General features: G+C 43.1%; 1 long non-coding RNA gene across 1 annotated transcript; it reads left to right on the forward strand.

The window, feature by feature from the left end:
* Positions 1–1,384: 1,384 nt before the first annotated feature.
* LOC117704152 (uncharacterized) lies at positions 1,385–10,851 on the forward strand. Its single transcript, XR_004606216.2, has 3 exons — positions 1,385–1,447; positions 2,756–2,898; positions 10,272–10,851. It is a non-coding gene; the product is annotated as an uncharacterized LOC117704152 (long non-coding RNA).
* The last annotated feature ends 791 nt before the right edge of the window (positions 10,852–11,642 follow it).

An 11,642-nucleotide genomic window follows, 5' to 3' on the forward strand; every position in this document is an offset into this window, starting at 1 on the left:
CATGTCTTAGCTGTGTGATCCTGAACAAGTTCCATAGGTTCTCTATGCTCTAATATCCTTATCTATCACCAGTAAGGATGCTTATGTTGATAATCTATATCTCTCAGAGTTGCATTAAAATAGCTGAAGCTCTTGTAATGTTTTCTCAATAAAGTAAGTGCTATGGACATGTTTGCAATTGTTAACATCTCCTTTTAGAAGATCTGGAGCAGATAGTATGATAAAAAGAATGTGTCCTTTTAGACCAGATGGGCCAAGATCAAATGCTATCTATATATTAGCCACAGGTAGCACACACCTGAAATCCCAGCACTCAGAAGGCAAAGACAGGTGGATCTCTGGGGATTCTAAGCCAGCCATATCTGCAAAGTGATTTCTAGGCCAGCCAAGGGCTACACAGTGAGTATGTGTGAACTAGTCAGGATGGACTAGGTTCCACTGCTGCCACAGCAAACAACCTCCCAAACCTTGATCACTTAAGACCTCATCACCTCAGGTTAGCTGAGGATCAAACTTCATGTTATCCTCCCTCAGCTCAGGCCCCATCTCCTGGAGTAGACAGTATCTAGAGTATTGTTAATTGCTCCCATCAAGGGGCTGAGAGGTTTAGAGAGTCTTATGTTTTGGTTTTTATATGTCCTTCAAAGGCTAAAGGATTCCACAGCAACCTGTGTTGCCCTTGAGAGATGGTAGAGCCTTTAAAAGATGGAGCCTAATGGATATAAGTAAGGCCACTGGGACATGCCATCAAAAGAGACATGAGATTTTTGATGTGAGATGAACAACTTTCTTTCACCCCGTGCTTTGGTCATGCCACATGGTCCCACCACAAGCCCAAAGCAAAAAGGTCAAGTGACCATAGACTGGAGCTTGTGAAACTGGGAGCCAAAATATGCTTGTCCTCCTGACTTGTCTTGGGTATTTATCATAACCCCAGAGAGCAAACTAATAAGCACACTAACAAAGTAAACTCAGACAAACTGAGCCAGCAATGGAATGCTGTGTCCTGGAAGTGCCGTCTATTTTACTCACAAGAACCAGGTCTGGGAGTTCAGTCCTTTCCTGTTCAGACAGTAGAGGCAGAGGCATCCTGAGAACAGAAACAACCTCTAAAATCTGCCTGCCAAAAGTATGGGCTCCTGACCAATGGCTTGAACAAGCCCTGGAAATTTGTCAAAAAAAAAAAAAGGCCAGAACTTCTGGTCTAGTCAGAGGCCTACTGAGTCCTAATCTACATTTCAAGAAGCTGCATAGTAGGTTTGTGTGACCATACAAGTGTGAAGGGGACTGGCCAAGTCCACTGGTGCGACATCCGCATGCCAAGGAAGGGGTGTGTCTCCTAACTCTTGTCCCTGCCTCTAGTTAACATGTTCATTTCGGTACACTCACCTCAACAACTATGAGCTTGTGGACCAGGACTCAGAAATCCACACTGAAGAGCACACAGGTGAGAGATGCAGTTACCTTCCCTCTCTCACATTCTAGGAAATAGTTACCTCTCCCCCCTCCCCCCCCCCCCCCGAGGTTAGGTGTGTGGTCATTTTGTTTTGTTTTGTTTTAAGACAGGATCTCTGAATCTCAGGCTGACTTAAGACTCATAGTGTAAACTAGCCTCAAAATCATGGTAATCCTCCTGCTACAGCCTCTTAAGGGTTGGCATTACAAGTAAGAGCTACATGCCCAGTTTGAAAATGTTATGTTCATATGTATATGGATGTGTTTACATGTGCAGGCGCGGACGTGCATGCGTGAGCATGCCTATGCAGACTAAAGGACAATCTCAGGTATCATTCCGCCTAGGGAGCCATCTAGCTGGAATTTTGAGACAGAATCTCTCAGTAGCCTGGGGCTCACCAAGTAAGCTAGGCTGGTTGGCCAGTAAGCCTATGTTTGTCTCTATCTATCTTAGATACAAATTACAAACGTGTGCCACCATAACATACTTTTTACATGGGTGCAGAGGACCAACTGTGAATCCCCATGCTTACATAGTGAGCTATCCCTACACCCTTATTTTCTGTTTGTTTGTGGAGTTGGGCTTTTCACATTTCTTTATATATTCTATGTGTATGTGGGGAGGAGGGGTACCCATGTCACAGGACATGTATAAAGATCAGAGGACAGCTTATGGGGCAGTTCTCTCTATCTACCATGTAAGGCCCTAGGACTGAACTCAGGCCAGCATGCTGGCCTTATTCTCTGAACCATCTTAGGCCTCTTCTTTTGCTCTTTTGAGGTGAGTTCTCGTGCAGTCCAGAGTAACCTTAAACACTGTAGCAGAGAATGACCTTGAACTCTTGATTCTCCACCAACACTTGTGGGTGCTAGGAGTATAGTTGTACACTCCTTTGCCAGGCTTAAGTAAAATAGTTTTGAAAGGCCTATACCTCTTCAACTAAAAAGAACACCTTAGTGGGTTCTCATCTGCCTGCATGAAGCTGTAATTCGAGATAGTAAAAGGCAACCATTGTATACCAGGTTCTGATTCTCCTGATCTCAGCTACTCCTTACCCCCAAACCTATATCCAAAGGAGCCATCATGATCCCCATTTGATGGCTAAAAAGCCAAAGAACTTGAAGTCTAAGGGATTCTCTCAAGTACACACAGGAGGCACACACAGATCTGCTTCCAGCCACAGCTTGTATTCACTTCCAAGAACACTTCCAGGGACAGACATCCTTAGCCTACAGAAGTCCCAAAATGGAATCCCTTCCCCACCTCAAGCAATCTTGTCTGTGCCCCTTTAACTTTCAGCCTCCTGCCAGGGACAGCATGGACATCACTGAATCCCCTGAATACAAGTATGAAATTAGTGATTTCAAGACACATGGATAAAGTCTTCATCTCTCTCTGTTCCACTGTGGTTATTTTTCCCTTGTTGATAGTTCCATAACGAGGTGGGTCTTTTTTTATTTGTTTATTGTTGTGGTTTTGTTTTTGTTTTTCTCTTTCTGAGCCTTTCATCTATCTGTCTGCTAAAAGCTACTGGGCTTAGCACATTGAACTAACTGCAAGAAACTATATAATGCAATTCATGACAAAAAAATTTGGAAGCTATAAAATTCAACCTGCTCATGGTAAAGATAGAGAAACTGACAGTGAGGTGAGGTGATTTGCAAATGATAACACGGATGTTCTGGAAATCAGCAGTGCTTCTACGGTAACCCCTTACCCAGCCGTCCCTCCTCTGTGTGACTAGTAAGAAAATGAGATCTTCTTTGCTCTGGCCTCCACCCTTGTCAACTGCTCCCCATGAATTTCTGGGATGTAAAGAAATGCCAGGAGGTTTGAGTTAGCTAAACGTTGTAGGCTACAGTCACCAAAGGCATGCATAACAGGAAGCATTTCAAACCCTTAAGACCTGGAAAAGCAAGCTGGGCTGGGCTGGGCTGGGCTGGGCTGGGCTGGGCTGGGCTGGGCTGGGCTGGGCTGGGCTGGGCTGGGTTGGGCTGATTCTGGGACTGTTTCTACCTTGGTCATGGTCCTCAACAGAGAAATATCTCAGAAAGAAGTCAGCAGAGCAGCTGTGATCTGTACAGACAAGACTACACAGAAGCTGGCTCCAAGCCCCTTTCTGATAAAGCCCAGCTTGCCTTCCTCTCATCCCTGCTGGTGCAATGACAGGCATCCACATGGAAGTACCATAGAGCTAAACAGGATAGAGCAAGGAAGGATCCCGCCTGACTCCTTCCCATGGCCTGGTATTGGACATCTGAAAGGATTCCCGGCTCCTGTTTCCTGGCCCTTTGGCACCAACTAGAAGCACACAAGCAGGTGTATTTTCTACACACCTAAGCTACACAGAGATATTAGCCACCCAACTCCAGTTTTATTTGGTTTGAATTTTGCTTTGCTTTGGAATGAGGTCTCGTGTGGTCCATGCAGTCCTCTAACTCAGTGTACAGCCTAGGCTGGCCTTTAACTCCTGATCTTGCCTCCACCTCTGCAGTGCTGGAATTACTGGTGTGTAATGTACAGAGAAAGTCAGAATGGGTATGGAGATAGGGAGAAGGAGAATTATACACACATACACAAATATACACACACATATAACTGATATATAACCAATATATTAATATATATCATATACATGCCTTTCTATACAATTTTTAAGGTTTATAAAGTTGTTAAGGAGGCTGGAAAGGTGGCTCACTGTGTAAAGCATTTGCCATGTAAGTATGAAGATTAAAGTACTGGTCCCCAGAACTCATCTAGACAACAGGAAGGTGTAGTGGCCCACCTGACATCCCAGTGCTCAAGGGGTAGAGACAAAGAGTCCACGGAGAAAGCTAGCTAGCTAGCTAGCTAAAGTATCCAAAACAGTGAACTCTGGGTTCTGAGAGACATGTTGCCTTAATGTGTATGGTGAAGAACAATCAAGGAAAACACTACAATAACCTCGGGCCTACACACACATGCACCTACACACATGTGCACATGTATACATGCTCACATACCAGACACATATGAAAAACAGTTGTCATGGTTTGGATATGAAATGTCCCTCAAGAAGGCTCGTGTGTTGAAGGCTTGGTCCCCACACTGGTACTATTGAGAAGTGATTTGATTACAAGGGTAATAATTTCGTCAATGGGTTAATGAATTGAGCTGAGTTCATAGATGATTGGATGTAAGAAAGAAACAGGTATAATTGGAGAATGTAGATCACTGACAGTGTGCCTTTGAAAGTGTATAAATACATATATATGTATACTGATATTTATATAAGTATATTTTACACCCCCACACAATATATATATACATATACATATACATATACATATACATATACATATACATATACATATACATATACATATACATATACATATACATATACATATAGTGTGTGTGTGTGTGTGTGTATGTGTGTGTGTGTGTGTGTGTGTGTGTGTGTGTGTTTCTCGCCCCATCCCATCTTCCTTCTCTTCTCTCCCTCATTCTTCTCCTCTTTCTCTCTCTCTTCCTGGCTATCACGCAGTGAGCGGCTTTCCTCCCCCATGATGTTCTACATCCCTAGACATTCAGAACATGGAGCCAAGTGACCATGGACTAAAAGTTGAGAAACATGAGCCCAAACACTTGCTTTACGTTGTTTTTCTCAGCTATTTTTGTCACAAGTAATAAACATTAACACAAGCGTTCTTTCACATATAATCAGAAGTGATATTCAAAACACTGTAGCCAGGTGAACACAGGTTCTGCTGAACGAAGGCAGGTGTCCATTCTCAGCTCTGCAAACAATGCATGTGGCCCTGTGGACAACCCTGAAAGGAGGGTCCCGTCCTCACAATGAAGATGAGGAAACAGAAGTTCAGGTTTCCATTTAGCCCCATGCACCATATGACTTAAGATCACTTGTCTGAAAGTGATAGAGGTAGTTCAAGCAAAAAGTAGGGAGACTTTCTTCTTAAAGCAGCAGGGCATAGAGGCATCAGTGTCTCCCTGGGATCCGCCACTGAGTGTGCAGTTCCTCTGTGTCTCTGCATATCTTCTTTGTGCAGGCCTTCCTTCTCTGCACCTCTCTGTATTCTCCCCAGCCGTTTCTACCTGTTTCAAGTTTATTGTTTTTATTTTGTTGTTGTTTCTGAGACAAAATCTCCCAATGTAGCCTAGGCTAGTCTCAACCTCCTGAGTCTGCTTCAGGTTCTTACAGCATCTCTTAATCCACCTCAGATCCCATTCCTAGAGGGAGTGTGATTAGCCCGAGCTGTTTCTCACGTCTACCTCTGTTCTAAGCAATGGAACTGAAGAAACTGAGTTATATAAAAAAGGTTATTTCTATTAGGAACAGATGCACAGACAGGGGTCGCACCAAACTGGACAGATGTCCCAAATGTTATTCTACTGTGGTCGTACAGACTGATCCTTCCGTTTCCACCCTTCAAATACACAAATAAATAAACAAATCCTCAGGAGCCAAAGAACACCCCATTGCCGGGAAAGGTTTAGGCCCAGGGCAGGGGTTCACTGCCAGTGGTGGCTGGCATCCTGAGAAGAGATCAAGGAAGAGCCATTAATAAGGATGAGAGAAGCAAAGGGAGGATAAACTGCCTTCAGCCTCAGAGCCCCAGAGACCTGCCAGCTTCGTGCTCTCTGGCTGTCTGTGTCTTCTACTGGAGGCCAGTGTGTAGTGGCTGACTCTCTAGGAAGCACTGCATGGGGCCAGAGCTGATGAGAGAATATCTGCAGGGAACGTCAAAATCAAGGACCTGCTCAGTGCCAAGCAGGAAGCCAGGGTCTATGAGCTGGAGCCACACAGCACAAAGGGACCAGACAGGAAGGCTGATCCCAAAAGGCAAGGGTGTGACCAAGAGAAGAACTCAGAAAAATAGGAAGACAGTGAGCAGGGCATGCATGCCCAAGACACACTGCACACATATGCCACAAGGCATCCAGATCTGACTTCCAGCATAATGGTGTGCATGGGAGGCATAAGAGACTCACTATTGCAGCTGGGAATAGAAGCCCATCTAGTCTTTAGGAGGGAGTTTCTAATATATATTAAAAGCCACTGAGGAAACCCAGGCATGGTGCCATACGTCTGCATGGGAGAGTAGGAGGGTCACCAGAGCCTCAAGTTAAAGACTACCCTTGGCAATATGTCAGGCAAGACACCCATCTTTTTTCTTTTTCTCTTACTTTTTCTCATACAATATATCCCGATCACAGCCACCCTTACCTCCTCTCCTCCATTAGATGCACCCCCCCATCTTTTCCCCAGATCCACTCCCCCACACACTGTTTCTCTTCAGAAAAGAGCAGGCAGACTTCCCAGGGACATCCACCAAACACAGCGTAACAAAATACAGTAAGACTAAGGATAAACCTTATCAAAGCTGGACAAGGCAATCCAATAGGAGGAAACGGGTCCCACAAGCAGACAAAAGAGTAAGGGACATAAAACCCCAAGCTAAACAACCACAGCATGTATACAGAGGGCTTAGTGCAGACCCATGCAGGCTCCGTGACTGCCACTTCAGTCTTTGTGAGCCCCTCTGAGCCCTGCTTAGTTGATTCTGTGGGCTGAGTTCTTCTGGAGACACCCGTCTTTGTTATTGTAAGTTAGTTAGTTAGTTAGTTAGTTAGTTAGTTAGTTTGCTTGTTTGTGTGTTTTTCAATAGAGCCCTGGATGTCCTATAAGTTGCTTTGTAAACCAGGCTAATCTCAAACTCAGAGATCTGCCTGTTGTTTCTCTAGCTCCTTGAAAAGAACCTGGCAGGCAGGAGACACTCAACTAGGGGAAAAAATGACAAAATAAAACTGCTGAATGAATGATAAGCAAAAGACAGATATATGTGAGGATGTTTGGCATAGTAATGAATTAGGAAGAACCTAAGGGACCCCCAATACAGGACTGATTAAGAAAGTGTGGCTTACAAATTGGTATAGTTATGCTCTAATTGTATTTTAAGAGAAAAGTTTAACAGGAAGGGTGATATATAGGAGGAGCTAAGGTGGGAGGAGTAAGGAGAGGAAGAGGAGGAGTAAGGAGAGGAGGAGCTAGGTGACAAGAGGGGGGTGGGAACATGGAGGCGGATGTTCACGTGTCTCCATCAGTCAAAGGTAGTTGGTATATCTAGGTTGGGTATTGGGTTACACTTCTGATTGTATGAGCATTTTGTTATTGATCATTACCAAACTTATAAAGCCTTAGATTAACATTAAAAATTTTTTTATAAAAGCAAAAAGGAGAAGGGGGGATGGGATAAGGGTTTGCTAGGGAGGCGAAATGGGGAAAGGAGATGGCATCTGAAATGTAAATAAAACATCCAATAAAAAAATGTACAAATAAAAAAAAAAGAAAAGAAAGCATGGCATAGCCCTGTATGAATGAATGAATATAAATATTTCAAATGACATCACCAATTAATACCTCTCGTTTCAGAAGAAAATTCAGGACTTTGTTGAGTGACAAAATAAGAGCAAAAGTAATCACTTCATTTCATTTTTGAGATGAGGTTTCACTCTGTAGCCCAGGCTTTCCTGAAACTCACAGTGTACAGGCTGACTTCAAGCATATGGGCAATCCTCCAGCCTCAGTCTTCCATGTGCTGGATTACAGTAAGAGCTACAATGGTTGGCCCAAAAACATTTCACATTTTATATTTTAAAAAGTAAACATATGCACAGAAAAAATGTTAATAATTCATCCAAATAATAACAAAGGGAGATTTTTAGACTTTTAATTGCTTTTTTTTTCATTTAGTTTATTTCCATGTTCTAATTTTCTACAACAGCTATGTGTTATCTGTATAATTAAAAACAGTACAAAAGAAGGCTAGGTATGTGACAGAGTGGTGAAACATTCCCTAGCATGCCCAGGGTTGAATCCCCAGCACAGGAAATAAGATACATAGTAAGGAGAGAAAATGAAAAATGAAAGTGTGAGTGTGTTCAGGTGTATGTGTGTCAGTAAATGTAAGTATATGCATATGTATGTGAGTGCATGCATTGGGGTATGTGTGAGTCTGTGTAAGCATGACTATGAGCATATGTATATATGCATGTATGTATGCCTGTATGCTTGCATGTATGTACAAGTGTGTATGTTTGGGTGTTTGTGTCTTGTGTATATGTGTGTGTGCATGTATGTGAGTGTATGTGTTCAGAGGGGTATGAGTATGTATGCATGTGTATGAGTGTATGTTATGCATGTGTATATGTGTGTTCAGGTGTGTGCATGTGTGTGAGTGTATATGTTTGGATGTATGTGATCAAGTGCATGTGTATGTGTATGAGTGTGTCCAAGCGTGTGTGTATGTGTGTATAAGTTTATGTGTTCAAGGAGGTATATGTGTCTGAGTATGTGTTTATCAGCATGTGTGAGAGTATATGTGGGCATGAGCGTGTGTATTTAGGAGTGTATTATGAGTGTGTGTTTGGATGTATTGTATGTATGTATTTGGGGATGTGTGCATGTGTGTGTGAATGTATGTATTCATGTGTGTATGTGTGAATGTGTGTTAGTGTAAGTGTTCAGGAGTGTGAATCTGTGTATGCACGTGTATGAATGGGTGTGCATGTGTATATGAGTGTGTGTATGTGTGTGTGAGAGAGAAAGAGAGTGTGTGTGGTATGTGCATGTGTGTGAGCTTAAGGGTTCAGGAGTGTGAATCTGTGTATGCATCTGCATGAGTATGTGTTAATGTGTATCTATGTGTATGTGAGTGTGTGTGTGTGTGTGTGTGTGTGTGTGTGTGACATCAACCTCAGGTGTTGTACCTCAGAAGCCACTCGCCTTGTTTTTTGAGATAACATTTTTTTCAATGGGCTCTTCAATTAAGGTAGGCTGATCCAGGGGTCTGCCTGTCTCCACTTCCCCAGTACTAAGATTTCAAGAGCAGCATCACACCCAGCTTTTTACAGGAATCTGGAGATCGAACTCAGTTCCTCACTCTTGCATGGTAAGCACTGAGCTATCTCCCAAGCCCAAGTATTTCTCATCAAGAAAGAAAAACAGAAGTTGGAGCAGGAGTGTGATTTGTCAGCCACCAACCAAGCAAATGGTTTCTGAGTGCTGGCGACATGCACCAGCCAGTGCTTCAACAGGGAAGTGGCAGCAAATCGCAAGCACTGGGACACTTGAGGCTGTTGGGACTCTCGCCTACATGGGGACCGCCAGCTGAACAGGGCTGCGCCAGGGACAGATCAAGACAGAGCAGATGGTAGGAGTGAACAATAGAAGCTGGCGAGACAGAATTACAGGCCGAGAGAGAAAGAAGTACAGCAAGGCCACAATGACCTGCCAGAGCTAACCCATCACAGGGAATCTAATAAATCTAGTTTATTAGAAAAATAATTTTAATTTTAATTTAAAAGCTCAAGTCCTGCTAGCCACTGTGCTAGGTGTCAGACATCCCATCCCTAACCCAGGAGCAGTCTCCAACTGATAGACACTTGCAAATGAAAAACTGGTTTTCTCCAAGGCAGTCTCAATGGGGAAACAAACCACTCTTAGGGGTAGGATGTGTGCCCAGCACTAGATGGCCAGTACAAAATGAACTTAACGGCATCTTTGAAGGTTCTTTGTCGCATAATTTTAAGTAAGGACTTTTTTTTAACTTTATAGATCCTTTTCCTATATATTAGGGCTTCCAGTTTTATGGGGGTTTTAGGGGATTTCTGTGTATATGAACGTATCTGTCTCTAATCTATATGTGTTTCTTATACATTTTCTACGGTTCCTTTTCTTGTTTGGTTGGTTTTGTCCTGTTCTGATGTTTGTTTTTGTTATGTCGATTTTGTTTTATCATCATTTTTTCCATAGATACCTGTTTGTCTTCTAACAAGAGACAGAAAGGGTGTGGATCCAGCACTTGAACCAGGGAAGCTGGCAGCCATACTGCAGATCTTCACCTCTTCCTGATCTCCTTGAAATGCAGTCCTCCTGTCTCATCCCTTGCTCTGCAGTTGACCACCTGCTGCGGCTTCCAGTCCCCTCTACTCCTACCTCTAGTGGATCACACAGATCTTCCCCCAAATCCAAACTTCCTTGCCCGCCCCCCACTCATAGTTTTATCCCAACAAGAACTCCAGAGAACACTCCCTGGGATCCCACCAGACAAGCCTGCCAGACAAGCAAGTAGGCCAGTGAGGCTAGCAGCAAGCTTCAGATTTTTAATCTCCTTCCTCTGCTCATACCCAGTCCCCCAGGTTTGTATCCAGCTCTGTAGCAGACAGAGGCCTCTCCTCACTCTCTCTGCCCCCATTGCCAGGGGGCTAAACAGATCCTGATGGAACACCCTGCTTTTCTATTTTCTGTGGACCTCCTCAACACCACCCCTCCTAGCCCATCCTCATTTTAATTAATTAATTAATTAATAAAATTAATAATTAATTAATATTAATTAATATTAGTTTATTAATTAATTTATTTTACATCCCAATAGGAGCTTTCCCTCCCTTCTCTCCTCCCAGTCCCTCCTTCTCACCTCACCTCCACCCATCCTCATTCTTAAGTGTTGCTCTCAATACCTAAAAACACATTTTTACCTGGAACCCCCAGTGACTACACCTAAGAGGATCCTAGAAGAGTTTCCTACCAAGCAACAAACAGCCACCACACCCTCCTGTGATCCAGAGATGGAGACAAAGGAACAGAGCACCCACCCAACAAAGACAAGACTAGAGATCAGCACCTAGAATTATAACCTTTCCAACCCCAGATGCCGGCATAAAAACACAATCAATAATACCCAGGACAGTATATCTCCACTAGAGTTCAGCACCCCACCACTACAGCCCTGAGTATTATGACATAGCTGAAGTACGACACAAAGACCTTAAAATACCCTTTATGAATAATGACAGAGGTCCTTAAAGAGAAAATTAATAAATTCCTTAAGGAAATCTATGAGAGCACAAACAAACAGTGGAAGGAAATAAATAAAACAGTTCGAGATGTAAAAGTAGAAACAGAAGCAATAAGTAAAACTCAAATGAGAGAAATCTGTAAATGAAAAATTTAGGAATCAAAGAGGAATGTCAGAGACAGAGTTCACAAACAGAATACAAGAAATGAGAGACAGGCACTGAAAATATGAGAGAGAAAAACCTGGATACCTCAGTTAAAGAAAACATTAAATCTAACAAATTCCTGGCACAAGAAATCTAGAAAATTTAGGACACCATGGAAAGA

The sequence above is a fragment of the Arvicanthis niloticus genome, chromosome 2 (assembly GCF_011762505.2).
Source record: "Arvicanthis niloticus isolate mArvNil1 chromosome 2, mArvNil1.pat.X, whole genome shotgun sequence".
NCBI classification, from domain to species: Eukaryota; Metazoa; Chordata; class Mammalia; order Rodentia; family Muridae; genus Arvicanthis; species Arvicanthis niloticus.